Below are 15,919 nucleotides of genomic sequence, written 5' to 3'. Positions count from 1 at the left end.
CACTCGTTCCCCTGCCTCTGGAAGTAGAGGGACACTCAGAGCGAGCTGCTCAGAGCCTTCTTGCCCTACGGAGCTCAGGTCATCTAATTCCTCTGTGGATGAAGGAGAGAGAAGCAAGGAAGTATGCCTGTTTTTAAAAAATCATTTTCTGGTCTGAGTTACGACGGCGACATCCAGCTGCTTCAGAAAACTAGCTCCAATTATTATTTTCTAAGTTCAGTCATTATTATTCATCGTATTACTTTTAAATGGTGGGTCTTGCATGCGGGCACACACAAAAATGTCCCAGCTACTGCTCTGTCTCAGGGCAGATCTGGAAGCGCCTTTCAGATTGCACCGCAGATTCAGTACCCTCGTGCACAGCATTATTGTTCTGTGTGCCACAAGTACTTCCCTGCTTCACTAGCCCTTCGCTAAACCATTTGTTAAACACTCTCAGCTATCCCTTGTTGACTTCAATCCGCCCACTTTCCATCTGAAACTGCATGGGTATTTTTACACTCAGATCATTCATTTGGGTTGCAGTCTGCAGCCGCTGCTCCCCTCTCTTCCCCTCTCCTTATATCTCCTCTCTCTCTCCGGCTGTATTGACAGTAAATATCCTGCAGCCTGTCCCCTCCTGTAGTTTGCTTTGCTTTCTTTACAGTAAACAGACAGAAAGCTGTCTCTCATTTTCTGCCAGCAGCTCAGCTAACAACCCCATATGGATAATTCAGAGGGAAAAACAATTGATCAGGCCTCATTGATCCAGTGAGGGTTGGTGGCTTTTAGAAAAAAGGGTACATCAGCACATGGAAGGGAGTGACAGAGCATAGAGACGAGATCCCATGCTGCTAAGTGTCCCTTATTAAGGAAGGCACACTCCACTTTGGAGTAAAATCATTATTTCCCCCTGGAAACTGAACTTTGATGTCCCTTGACTGATTTATTACCTCTACAGCAGCCAGCAAAAGGCAGCACTTCAGTAGGCGCTGGGCGCTACCTCAGGGCAGCACTGTTGTTGCTAGTTATCCTTCATGATGTTCCTTGTTAACAGTCAAATACTAAGTACATTAATGGAGTACCAATACCTGCAGGACATCTGATTCCCCCGAATCTACAACTCTGTGCCTGCCAGGCATCTGCTTCGTCTTTTTGCTGAGGGATCCGGGGACTCCTTCACAAAGACATGTAGGCATTTACTTGCCAAACCAGCTTCTATGGAAGTTGGGCACTGCAAAAGATGAGCCCCCCAGTTTTTAGGGAACCATACCTCATCCTTGCTCACTTCGAGACTTACTGTCTATCTTTCAGTGCATGCGAGCTCTGCTGGGGAAGCCAGACAAAAGGCAGGATCTGAAAGAAGGTGAGCGGAACAACAGGTTAGGAAGGACTTGTAGGGGCGGGTTGGATGGGATTAAGTCCAAGCAGAGTGTGCAAGGGAGGAGAATGAGCCGTTTAAATGGTCAGATTCCGTTAAAAGTGCGTCCCCAAAACATTAACTCCCTTGTGCCCCCTCAGGCAGCTAGCTGTACATAAAGAAGAACTTCCTTAACACTACCATACATTAATACCCAGAACCTCAGATGTGTATTAGGAAGCAAGGGGAGATTAAGGGTCTCACCTTCTTGCACCTGTAATGTGGCTCCTCATGACAGCTGTCCAGAGTCACAGGGGCTGGCAGACAGATGAAGAACGTGGTTTTGGTCTTTTTTCTTGTATACAGTACCACACGTTATGTTTATAACCCTTTTTGTATTGGGAAGCACTTCTCCAAGAGGGTCTGGGTGTCCCTGGCTCCCCCTCCTCATAGGGAGGGAAGGTGGCATAAAGTCTAGGACAACGGCTATCTTTATGTTCGAGCATATTTAAGTTCAAGTCCAAGTTTACGCTGGAGTCCAAGGATCTGAGCAACAGTTCCTGCCTGCTCCTGCCATCTAAAGAGAATAAATAACTCTCCCTTACTGTCCCCTGTTAAGGAGGTACAAGGGGAGATGGCTGAGGAAAAAGCAACAAGAAAGCCAGTATCAAATGTAACATCAAACACAGGTTTTTCTCAACTCCAAAACCTCCTTGCTCCAGCTGTAAGAATTTGCTGCTTCATAATTTCCTTGGGCTTCAATGAATCCAAAGAAAGAAAGAAGCAGAAGAGCAGTTACACGAATTGGATGCAGGAGATCATAGCAGATGGACAACTTGCACTGAACGCCTATGGATTTTATTATACTACTTATAGGATGAGTGCTATTTGACTGACAGAAAATACTGCAACCGATAAAGGCCCTTACACCAACAGCAAAATACAGTACAGGTTAGAGTAGCAACAGGACCTTCTGTAAAGGGAAAAGCAGCACGGTGGTATGGGAGACAGGAGCCAGTCTCCATCTCACCGAGGAAAACAGACATCACAAAGACTCTCATTTGTTATATGAGGACCAGACAGCACAGAACACAGGAGGAAAGCAGAAGCAGATGTCCACGTGTGAGGAGGGAATATTACTGTGGGAAAAACCTGCATCCAAAGGGAGAAAGAGAAAGGGGAGTGCGGAGAGAGAAACATCTGCAGAGATAAAAGAGGACGTAGACCCAAAGTGGGAAGAATCCAGGCTCCTCCAGTGAGATCTGCTGAACTGATGTAGTGTTGTTGCAGTGACGCCTTCATCTATCTTCAGCCAGTAGTCATGGCTTTTGCAGCTCACCCCATGCAAAGCTCTGGATTTCTAGCTTGACTTTTTTTTTTTTTTTTCCTCCCATTAACCACCAAAACTACAGAAGGAAACCCATTCTCCAGGTTGGTCCTTGGTCCTTCTCAGGGAGCATCTATCCTGACAGTGCTTGTATAGGAAAGTAAGATTACAAATGGAGAAAACCCGAGACGGACCCAAGCTCTGAAGCCTAATAAACACAATCTCCTTGGAACCTCCAACAACTTAATGCCCCAGGCACACCAGCACGAGGGAGCGAAGAAAGGCTATTTCTTGTTTCGCACTCTTCAAGAAACACAGAAGGAAAGAACACCCCTCTTGTCACTTAGACTCCCCTCCTTTCTCCAGGACCAGACACATTTTGTGCCTTGAAGGAGAATGTTTGCTAACTTTTTGAGCAGCTCACGCACTGCTAACACTCCCGGAGCAGGGGAGGCCACAGCCTGCCGCAGAAACGCGTCTTCACAGAGTATCAGCCAGGGCCATGTGTTCCCATCCGGCTCTCCCGAGTGTCAGCCTGATGGCCGAGCCAGCCACAGACTGAACAGATGGGAAAAGCTCTCAGCTGCTTCATGGAGATACAAAGCACCCCGCTGAAGCCAGGCAACAACACGAAGAGGCAAACAGAAAAGGCCTCTTCAGTCCTAGTCAGCTCACAACCCATCAGATATCATGGATCTGAGCCCTGTAGAGAGCTTTTGAGCTTTGTTAATTTAATGAAGTAAAATCCCCAAGTATACTCGTTTCTAAGAAGATTCCCATCTGTACTGAGAATGGCTACTTTCCTGACACCTCTGAATCCCTTTCTTTTCTCTTGATTTTTGCAAGAGGCTTAAGCCCCCATTGGGGTCTGGGCATGTTTCTGAGAGGGAGGCTCACCCTCAGACAGTTCTTGCTGAGGGCACTGCAACCTTCCTTCCCTCTTTTGCATCCCTCAGGAGGTTATCAGCATCACTAACATAGTTACCTGACCACAGACACTCCCCCAAATTCTGCTTGATGGGCATCCATTGATTTAGCCAGCTGTTCTCAAGAATTTTCAAGCCACACTTCAATATCTTGGTCTTAAGTCATAGTTTTCTGCCGGCTGATCTGCATAAGTTCATCTGAAATTATTCAGCTATATTACATCCCCCCGTTTGTTTTATTTCAGCGCCCACCTTGTAATGGAGTTCAGTTTGTGGCTAATTTCCTTCGTACCTGTGTCTTCATTTGCTTATCGGCATTCTTCTAAGAGGATTTAGGGATTTCCTAGTATCTGCAAAAATACTATGATACATCCTCTTCATTCATGCCCTTGGCAATATCCAGAACTGAATATGGTTGTGGATCTGTGAAACCCACATAAAAGTGTTCTGTAAATATATACCTTGAATGGTATTAGATTGGCTCTTGTATCTTCTGAAGCTGCCAATTACTGATGCTTTCCATGCTTGCCTGGTTTTCCTTTCTTCACTCTTCAGCTTCATAGATATGACAAATATATTTCAAACCTACAACCAAAAATCATCTAGACTGTGAACTGTACAACAATAAAAAAATGACCAACATCATGTAAATAAGAGCAGTAGCATTAACTGTATGGGGAAGTCCAATATTGTGGCATTTTCTGTTTGGCAACTATTTAGAAAAACTACTCGTACGGAACAGTAAGCATGTATTAAAAAGCCTCCAGTAAATCACACAAATGAGTCAGTCCAATGTACCACTTGTGACTCGCAGATGATCTGCAGCGGCAACAAATAAGCCCAGTTGAAGATGCTGCCTTCCAGATGAAACACAACCCTTAATTTGCAGTCGCTAATGATGACCCATCCCTTCTTGCTCTAATTACCAGAGGCATTAAGTCTTTTGCATTAGCTGAAGCATGTACTTGGGCCAAGAGAGACTACCAAAACAAATCATCCCAGTAGATTTAATAATCTCTGACAGTTCTCTTGCCTTCTTAAACTGTTGCCCCATTTCTCCCCATTAGTGGATTAAGTGACTGTACAAAATGAGTAATTGTAGCTTGAATCCCCTAAAACATTTACGCTGTAACAGCCTTCAGCAGTGATGGTTCAGTACTGTTCAGAGTCTCCATTCAGAGGATACCAGCATAACATAAGCAGGCTTTTTTGGGGGCACAAGTTCTATGAATTTATTGGGTTTTTTTTCGCTTTGCCCGTATCTACTTGTTAAAACACAAAGGGGATGCTTCAATAACAAAAGCCTGGGATGGACTACAGGGAAAAGAAAGTGCTGCTAATTCACTGTGACAGCATCAGAGTCGCATATGGATGCCAAATTGAAATGCTTCTCCACTCATTCCCACCCCTCACCGATCAATACTTGGCAGGCTCAAAAATGCTCCAAATGCCTGTGCTGCTTGTTCTCACTGCCACACGTTCTCACATGAGCCTTGGGCCTGCACTTCATATCAAGTTAAAGGTTTATATCCTTTCCAAACTAAGCATAGCATTGGATCGTGTCCAGTGGTTTATCAAGCCTGATATCTTTTTTCCATTTGTGGCCAGACCGGACATGTCAGAAAAAGGCAGAAAGCTTTTGCTAGAAACGAGTTCTCTCAACCTAGGAAGAGTTTTGAAATCCAAAATTATTTACAACCGGAATCTTTTCAGGCTGCAGCGTAGCATTTCCAAAGAAAGTGATCACTTCATTATCAGTAGCTGAGGATGCAGGGAATTCTGAAAAATGCCAAGATTATGATGCTGCTACCCACCACTGACCAGCTCCTACTAGCAAACGCACAAGAATCCAGTCAGTTTTGCAGCTGTTCGGAAGCAAGCCACTGGGTAGCAAACCTAAATCACATAGCTGGGCTTCTAGTATTGCCAAGGTCACTGGCACCCAGTGCGGTGAGCTGTTCAGAGAGTCTGGAGATTTCCAAGTTCATAATGGTCAGCTCAGAGGGGGGCAGGAACCTGGGGCTGCATCAGCTCTGAGGCTCCCAGGAGAGCTGACTGAGATGTTGGGCCAGGAAAACTGGCATTTTGAGTTCTAAATCCATGTATTGTCCTCTGGAAGTTCACTGAAATAGTACAAGTCCAGTGCATCATGATTTAAACATAAAATATTTCATTAGACCATTTCCAAACATCTGCAAAGGATATTTTTCCTCTACCGCTATGTTTTATCCATCACTAAACTACAACCACTGATGTATTGTTTCAATCAGGATGTCCCACCATCTTGAAAACCTACCTGTGGCCAACATTCATAAAAACAGGAGCCTTCCAGTACTTTTATTATACGCCTAGGTAAATAGCCTGAATGCCAAAAAGGAAATACTCAAGACCAAGAAGCTCTCATTGATTTAAACACATGGTTAGAAGAACAACATCTGGAGAAAACATGATGTTTGGCAGAGCACAGTGCAACTGGTAAAAACATTTAGCACTGGAAGTCTTGGCAGGTGAGAAAAGGCTGCCTCATTTTTGGTGTCAGCATAGGCTTGCTGATTATTTTCAGCTGTCAAGAAAAGGACTTGAAATCTAGAGGCACGATAACTCTGGGACAGAGAGACCACAGCTGAGGTTTACAAGAGCCAAAACAAGGAGCACGCTTGCAGTGATGCTCTGTCTATATGTGGGGCTGGATCAGACTGGACCACAGCATTTCCAGGAGCTGGTATTTTTTTCCATGGCTGCCCTCCAGAGCAAACACAATGTTAGCTTGTATTATTTTTACACTGTTGTGTCCAAATTGACCCGATTCAGAACTTACTGCTTGAGTCTATGACAGTTTGAAGCAAATTGAATAAATCACCAGTGCTAAGTGAGAACAGTCACTCCAACACAAACTCACTTGGGAGAGAGAAGTCTCAGACTGGCGTCGCGGTTTATGTGCTTCATCCAGTGACCGACTAGTAAAAAATGTACAAGTGTTCATTGGAGCCAGAACTAGAAACTAGGTCTATCTCACAGGCCAACGACAGCTACGCACCCATAAGATCTATTGCTTTCTCTTGATGGAAATGTAATTATTACAGGACAAACAGGTCAGCTTCGGCAAGCAGTTGAGAGGGGTCTCCAGACCCAAAGAGCCTGATCCTTGGGAGATACTTCTGAGTGCTGGGAGATACATTGGTATGGGAGCAGCACGGGATTAAAAAAAAACCCACAAAAACAGAGTGAAGAAGGCTGGATAATCACATTCTGCAAGGGCTTGAACCATGTTGAAGCAGCTATGGTTTTGAACGATCTTGGTTAGCGGTATGGCCAATCTACTGTAAAAGCTGTCTGATCAAACTTCTCAGCTTGTGCCATCTCGCACACACAGGTAACAGGTATCACACTTACAAGGAACAGGTGATCCCGAGGATATGGCAATTTGGACACTGCGTTGTGTAACGTGGCATTGAGGAGAGGATGGAAAGGAGAAGCTGAAGAAACAATCAGGAGGAAGGAAGATTTTGTCAGTAAACCTGTAGAAATGTCTCAGGAAAAGCACAGGGAAAGGGCCAGACAACTGCGTGCTTTGGGTGGGAAGAAAGGAGGGGAGGAGAGAATCATTGAGACTCTATAGTGTGAGGGCCCCGAGGGAAAAAATTGCCATGAGGGAACAATTACTGCACAGACAAGAATGAGAGCACCAGCAGAAGTGAAAAAAGACATGCTCTTTATTAGAAGTATGATAAATGTACCACAAAGCATATCAAGAGATTCAGCAGACAAACTAGCGAGAACCAGCCTTGTCTGAGAGAGCATCTCAGCAGAGGCTTCAGTCAAGTCTTTTCAGAGAATTTCTAGACAGATCACATCATGACCTGCGTTGCTACACACTCCAGCTTCAGTCACTGGAAAATGAGCTAACAGCCTCCAGTCCAAGCTGTGTCTGGCAAATACGTACGCTGTTCTTTTCGTCGACAACTTCTAAAAACTTGTCATCATCGAGAGCAGGCAGCAGGAGAAAGGAGGAGGACTGCAATTGCATTCTTCAAGCAAACACTTCCTCCTCTATCTGAGACCATAAAACTATACAGCTTCAAGCTAATCCCCGTCATCAGCTGCCCAGCCCTTTCCACTTTATTGGTTGTTTTGTGCAGTCAAAGCCAAATTGCCAAAGGGAGAGGGTCAATCATTTGCGCTGCTTCTGCTGCGGGCAGTGATAGGACACGGGGTAGATAGTTAGGGCTAGAACTAGTTAGATGCAGATTCGGGGCACTAAAAGCAGGAGTGGGGGAGGAGAAACAATCCCGGAATAAAAGCACTGGGAATATGCAGAACACGTTGCTCGGCCAGGCTAGGAAGGAGCAAGCCATCTCTTTGCTCCTTGGGCTTTCATGGAGGAAGGGGAGGGCAAGCAGATGCATGTGTGTGTGTATTTAGGAGGGGAAACAAGGTGAATAAAGCTACCAGTCATCTGGTAGGAGAGGGCAGGACTGCTTCTATCCCCCTGCTGAGTTTGGGCCAGGAGGGAAGCAGAACAGCATTCATAGGAGCACAGGGTCATTCAGTCAAGTTCCTGGGATCAGGGACAACAAAGATCTCAGCTGAGTGAGCTTCTACTCCATTCACTGCTCTCTAACAAACCAACAGCTAGCAGAGAAAAAGCCAAAACGGCCACAGCTGTAATTTGACATTTTAGAGAAGACAATGGACCCTCAATTCAAACAACCCAATATCCCTGAGAAAAGGCCACTGTGCAAGCACTGCTTTCTTCTGCCCTTGTGTATTCTGTTTCTGAAAGCCACGCCACCCCAAAAGCTCACCCTCCCCACGTACCATGCAAGGATCAAAGCATTAAGAATTATTTTCCTAGGAATTTTCAGTTTCTCTTGGACACCTTCACGCCAACTTTAATAGAGATGCACCCTACCCAGCATCATCATTATAAACACTGACTGAACATAACCCATGACCTGGCGAACTCACACTGGCTCCATTTTATAGACGGGAGCAGGAGTGGAGGGTTCAAGAAAGCAACAAACTTCGGTGAGAAAAGGTGACTTACCCAGAGCCAGTGCCAGTTTCAGCTGTAGTATTCAAAGGTTCTGTCCTAATTGTTGCATTGGTAGCATATGCGTTGACAGGGCTTGCAGAGGCTTGAGAGGATTTTTCTCCCCTTCTTTTAACAGGGTATTAATCAAACATTTCAAAGTGAATATCAAACCAACCAGAAAGAGAGCTTGACCCGAACAGAGTAGGGTCTGTGCAAGCGCAAGATTCCCACTGCTATTTAAGAATAGATAGCAGGGTGGGTATTTGGTACCCACCGCAAATGTATCCACGGGTCAGGATGTGCAACGCAGCTGGTGAGGTGCCTTGATGCAGGTTTAAAATCAGAGGAAAAAAACCCAGTATATGAAGTACAAGTAGCTTCTTCCACTATTGCAGAAAAACAAGGGTGACTGCAGAGCAGGAAACAAGCACCGTAAAAAAAAAAAAATGCAGCATTGCAGGCTGAAGCTGGCAGGGCAGATCTTCACGAAGGGCAGCACAGGCCTGCTGAAGGATGGAGCCCCGCTGCCCTCCTGTCACACAAGGGAGCTCTGCACAGCTCCGCATTTGGCTCCTTGGTGTAACTGTAGACAGAATACTTCCTCTACCAGCCTTCTACTTTTACTTGAGCCCAGAGTTTGGAAGATAGCACTGCGTATTTGGGGAAGAGGGAGAAACTGTCAGTCAATTGCTAGGACTTGGGCAGAGGTAGTCTCTACCATTTGGGGCACCCACCATCCAAAATGAGGTAGAGGATTTCTACCAAATCCAAGTGCTACTAATAGCTTTGGGAGGTGACAAAGCTTTGCAGGAGCTCTTGGAAGAAGCAGAGGTTGATCAAGAGAGGAATTACCCTACTCTGAATAACTTTATCAGTAGTTTTTCCTTGCACAAAGCACGTGCATGCTGCTCATGCTTGTTCCTCTGCTTGTGTTGAGCCCACCCAGCAGACAGCTCCATCATGACATTAGCAAAGGCATCTCCTTGTTCTGGCATCGCTGGTAAGCAGAGCAGCTGGAAGACAGGTTAGGGATCAGGAGTCTCATACTGCAAGATGCAGCATCTGAGAGCTAACAACAACCACCCTACAAAAATAATAAATAAGGTAACATTAGTTAAATTTGAGCCTGGTGCAGTTTGGAAGAAGCGAGTAATTTTGCCTGATAGCTGCTTGGCAGCTGGTAGGCAACGCTTACTACTGCCATCTCAACACCAGCGCTGGCTGTTATTAGCAAGGGACAAGCACATTTCTCAAAACATCCCTGCTTTCAAGGGATGGCACTTTAGTTCCACACCTCCCATTTGATGACTTCCAGAGGTGTCTTCCTCTTGTCAGAGTGAAAAATTACTGACAGCAGAAGCATCACAACAAAGCAAAGATTAGAGCTACACTGACTAAAAAAAAAACACCACACAATCTCACAGCCACATGAACCACAGTCCTTCCCAGGTGTAATTTCTGGGTCCTTCCCCCATTCTTGGTCTCTCACCCTGTTTTTCCTTATCTCGGCCCAACAAAGAGTACAAGGCAATGGCGTGGTAGCCAAACAGGCTCCAGTTGCAGCAAGATACAGCCAGTTCCCAGACAAAGCATCGGCAAGCAAAGCTGCATTTAAGAGCAACCCAAGTTAACGCAGTTTCAAAAGAAAGGTGTGTCAATGTAAATCAGCGGCTGCCCACAGGAGCACTCCTTATCCTCATGCAGATGACAACCAACAAAGTCTTTCAGGCCAGTAGTTCCCTGCAGCACATAGCTGAAACATTTTAGAGAGGAGGGAAAAACAAATTTGAATGGCTATGGGTAGAATTATGCCAAGTACCTAACTAGACACATCTGAAAAACTGGGCCTTCAGTCATCACCTCCATGGTGAAACAGCAGCAAAAGTGAAAACTAAAGTAAAATCCTAATTCTCTCAAGTACCAGAAATGAGAGTAAGGCTCACAAGAATCAGAAATAACGAGAACAAAAGATGGCCTTTGCCTGGTAACTTTAGGTCAAGGGATGAATAATACGAGTGCTTTTGGATGCTGGTGTATGCTTCATATATTCTAATTACGTATTCTAGAAAGGCTGCTGATGAAAACACCTGCAGTTCACAAGACTTCAAAATACCTTGTTTAAAGCTTCAGGAGATTCTAGAAAGCATATGACAGATTAATCAGAAAAGCTACTTAAAGATGGTTGCATTTTTCTTTTGCAGTAAGCAATACAAGAGCAAAGAATGATTTCTGCAGCGGTCTGTGCCCAGGAAGCGTGAATCGGGAGTCTGGCTGGATCATCGTTCTTGGCTCCCTGTCGAGGAAGAGTAAAATGCAACATAACACAAGGTCTGGTAATATTATCTATCATGTAGACCACCTGTCTTCAGTATGTACACTTTAAAATACTGATAGATGAAGTGCTTTGGCATCTGCTCAAGGGACTAGCTATTCAAGGAGAGTATTTACAGTACTTGGGTTTTTTTTGAAGCATATACAGAGGGATGAAAGTACCCAGCAGTTTAAAATAGAGCACTGATCCCTATTTCCCACAGTCACTTTTTTCAGAATCAGACAATATTTTCTTTGTCACCGGACAGAGGACAGGAAATGCAGTCAAGTTCTTATCCCCTCATTTCCAGGTAATGAAGACAAATATCGAAATTCTGCCATTCCCTGCCAAGATGTTTAGGCAGATGTCAGGCATGTTTCTGTCCATTTGCATAGCACTTTAAAGAAGGGGTGTTAAGTGCCAACCAGTGTTCATGGGAACTCCCCCAGTACAAATGTTATAACACCACCACAGACATTTTGCTATGCTAAACCCCCCCAAAGTGTTTCCAGTCTTTCAACATCAATCAGCACAACTGAAGCCAGTAGTAAATTGATTCTCGCATTCCACTGGTGCCCGTTTTTGTTAGAAATGATTTGTGATAGATATGGTGGAATATATTGATTAGTACTGACAGTCCCAGTTTCCCAGGCGCTTTGTAGCACTGCCATTCCAAAATGACCTGCTTTCCACCTTGTCAATTTTCTTCTGCAGAGCCTGTTATAAATATCTATTCTATTACAAGAGCTTCAGTCCCCTCCAGAAAACAAAACAAAAGGGTCAGGCAAGTAAAAAAAAAATCAGTACAATAAAATAGGTTTGCAGTGCTGCAAAAGAGCTTGTTTTTATTGAGAGATTTTGTGTCAGGGGAAGAAAAGGCACAAAATAAGTTACAAAGACATTATACGAACTGTACGAGTCAGAGGCAGTATCAGAGCTGTTACAAATCACCTAAAAGTTGGCTTACTAACATAGGTTAGCCTCTACAAAAATCTTAAAAGAAAAAAATATATTTCAAATGATCAAAATCATTCAGAAATTAAGTGAGAATGTGAAGACCACCAATATTAACTTTTGACTAAATTCACCTGGGCTTACCACCATCACCTTCTCTTAGAAGACAGATATCACTGGAAAATAGGCAGTAGTACAGAATTATTTTTAAAACTCGTTTACATTTTATAAATTAAGAACCTGATATTTACCTTTTGTACCTCCAGTGAAGTACAGTACATACAGGTAAGGCAGTATGCATAGGAAATACATTAAGAAAACAGAACAGATAAGTGCAATTATTCTGAATATTTTAACATTTATTATGGCCCCTTACCTATGGCAAAGAACATCTTAAAAAGATGGATCCAACAGCTGTTCACAGAACATATGAATATACCACCATAAAAGGTCTCTTGTGGAAAAGCTTATGCTGTCTTTAGTTGTGACTTCTCAGATCAAGTATTCTAAAACCAGACTTTTCAGCAGTACAACTCTGAGTTAACAACAGCACACTAATACAGCTAAAGGAGGGAAAGTAATTCTGAAATATATCAGTCCTCATTTTAACATGGGAAGGCTCATAACACTCAGTATTCAAGTAATCCAAATTAAATATTTAAAAATACACACACCAACTATATACAACGTGATTTTTGTTTGAAGCAGTGAATCTGTTCCCTCCCTGCCCTCATTCCCACTTTGCTGTTACTCAACTCTCAACTGGCAAGGACTTTTGATTGTTGGTTTAAATTAAACTGGCATGAGGAAACAATACAAAGTCTACAGGATATAGAGACTATACAAAGATTTGTTTTCATGATGATGAAGGGCTGAGCAGAAAGAAAGTAGTTTACCCCTTTGGCTGCTCCTCTAGTCAAGTGGAGATCTAAGTTCTGTCTTCTGAAATCAGCAGGGATGCAAATGTAACCAGACACAGAATTTGGCTATAAATGTCTGATTATATCCTTAGGAGTTTCATTTACTTGATCTAAGACAACAGTAACACAGAAAGGGAATACAGTACCAACTACCACTCAAAAACTGCCAGCCCAAACTGTAAGGACTTAAATTTGCAAGAAAACCCTGTACGGTTATGTATTGAGCATAACCGTCACGGTTTTGGTAGTGAGGGAGGTGCAGGGTGCCTTGTGTGGGAAGAGGCCAGGGACTGCCCTGTGCTGGTCCCAGCCAGCTCAGCAACAGGCAGCACAGAAATCACAGGATGGCTGAGGTTGGAAGGGACCTCTGGAGGTCATCTGGTCCAAGCCCCCTGCTCAAAGCAGGGCCACCTACTAAAGCAGGCTACCTAGGACTATGTCCAGATAGCTTTTGAATATCTCCACAACCTCTCCATGCAACCTGTGCCAGTGCTCCATCACCCTTCACGGTAAGAAAGGGCTTCCCTACGTTCAGCTGGACCCTCCTGTGTTTCAGCTAGTGTCCCTTGCCTCTTGGGCACAGTGGGCACTGGCTCACTGCACTCCAACACTCCAGAGGAGTTTCTGGCACTTCTGCAAAAGCATGTTTAAGAAAGGGCAGTAAGTGCCAAGAAAAAGATTATAGTGCTATAGCAGTAGGAGGAAAAAAGGATAAGACCATGCCAGCACAAGAGGAGCTGGAAGGAGAGACAGCTGAGCAGGAGAAATGCCAAAGGAAAAAAATCATAGCCTGAGCAGAGGCTGAGAGTAGACTCAGAAGGAGCTACGACTCTGAAGGGACTGCGGCTGGTGAAGAAACCCACACGAGAGCAGGTGAGTAAGAAACAAGGAGCAGTGAAAGCACAGCAAGCACAACAGACTGATCCCAGCCTCCCGGGCTGCCTGTTGCCTTGCTGAAGGGGCTGAGCATGACATGCAGCCAAGGAACTGGAGACCACTGTGGGGTGGGGTATGGAATGGAGGGAGAGAGGGAAGACTGGTGTCTGGAAGAAAGCAGCAGTGTTTTCCCTAAGTGTTTTATTTATTTTTTCTTTCAACACCAAAACCAGTAACTAAAAGCTCTTTAATTGGCAATAAATTAAATTGTTTAAAACTCCCCAACTCAAAAACTTATTGCCCCTGAAAAGTCATGTCCTCAACTGAGGTTAGTACAAAATCAAGGGCCTCCTGGCCCTTCTAAAAGCAAAGAGTACACACAGGAGAACCCATGTTCCAAGTGTATAATTATTCTGCTCCTTCAAAAGCTTAAGTCTTTTAACTAAATTTAAAAGACCTTCAAGAAAAAACTTCAAGCAGAAGGACTTGTGGTCTTTAAGTCATGGATTCCCACATAAATAAAGGAAATATTTTGTAGTTTCCTAAAAGTCAATTAAATACAAAATAGACAAAAAAGCTCAACATAAAGAGGTAGCTTAAAAAATCAAAGTATTATTAGATTCAGGAAAGAAAGGTAGTGCAATAAGAGCATCCATATGAAAGATATACTTCCAATGTCTACATGACTTAAATTTTAACAGGAACAAAATAAAATTTGGGTTGGACTTTGGGGAGTGACAAGGATTAAATACTTGAAAACAGTCTTTTAGAGGCATGCTCGAAATCACAGCAACCACAATAAAGTCTTTTATCACAAATCACCCAGCAGTTGTCTGCTCTGTAACAATTTTCAGTGTCTGCAACACTGATTTTTTTTTTTTCCCCCCTACAAACTAACATCAGAATGCCTGTCTTCCAACCAAGTTTCCATCATTTAAAAACATTTTGTCTGAACACAGATATGCCAGATACCTCTCATGGGACATCTTTAAGCAGCTCTAACTTTCAATATTGGCGAAGGTTTTCTTAGTGCCATACTTTTTGCCTGCCTCCTGATAAAGTAGATCTAATATGAGCACCTCAGATGTGCTGGTGGGCAGCAGTAACATGCATGCTAAAGACCCGTTTCCTCTACAAACCTTTTGTACATGAGGGTGGGCAAGTACTTAAACATACTCCATTCTATAAGCTGCTGTGTATGAGAGGACCCTGACAGCCCGTGGTCCCGCTTCATTCTGCATACACACTGGAGAAAGCAGATTATTTCTTTTAAACCATTCTTCTAGGGGCAGCCAGCTCTCGCTGCACAAACTTTTAGCCACCTGCCTATTTACTGGCAAACAAGCAGCCATGATAGGGCTGACTTGCAGTGAGTTTTAGTTGTAACAGGGATTTGAACTCTAGACATTATTATTTAGCAATGCCTCAAACAGACTGCGCATTTTATAGAAATCTGCTAGATCCTAGGAAGCTCCAAGGCAAGCTGTTATTAGCAATGCTAATTTGTAAGGCTGATGAATGAACTAACAAATTCCAATGTGCAGTTTTTAACCAGGTTTTATCAGTCTTAGAGTAAGCTTTGACATTTGCAACTCAGAAGCAAGCAGGCTCTGCAGATTTCTCTATAATGGCTACATGGTATAAATTCTGCATGTTCTACAAACCCTACGCTTTATCTTAAATCCTTCATTTAATTTCTTTGGTTTCTCAGAAACAAAAGCTACTTAAGTCAACTGAGCAATGAAAGACAAGCAAACAAAGGTAACACTCTTTCTGTCCCCTAAAGCTCCGGAGATGCTTGTAAATACCAGTTTTAGCAGGCTGCGTGGAAGAATTCCAAATGAATGCAGCTAGAACTAGTTTTGGACCATTGCTTTCCAGCAAAAACCGTCTTTGGCACTTATATAATCCAATTCTATGATGTTATTTTACACACAGTCCCATATCAAGTTGACTGAGGAAATTAAAGACGACTTTTATAAAAACAGGCACTTCAAATTAGAACACTTAAACAGAACGAATCTGCTCCCCATTAGGCAACACAGGAGCTTTTTTCAGAATGACAGAAACAGTAAGTAGTACCAAAAAATAAGATGAGAGAGTTCCATAAATTCAGACTGTCAGGGTGAAAGTGTTACCCAGCTCTACTGAACTTAAATAACAGTAGCACCTGGAAAACCTGAAGGCTACAATCAACTGGAGAAGGCATTAAAAATACATAGCATGCAAAA

This window comes from Platalea leucorodia (assembly GCF_965183815.1).
Source record: "Platalea leucorodia genome assembly, chromosome: 2".
Lineage (NCBI taxonomy): Eukaryota > Metazoa > Chordata > Aves > Pelecaniformes > Threskiornithidae > Platalea > Platalea leucorodia.
Note: the sequence above shows the minus strand (reverse complement) of the source record.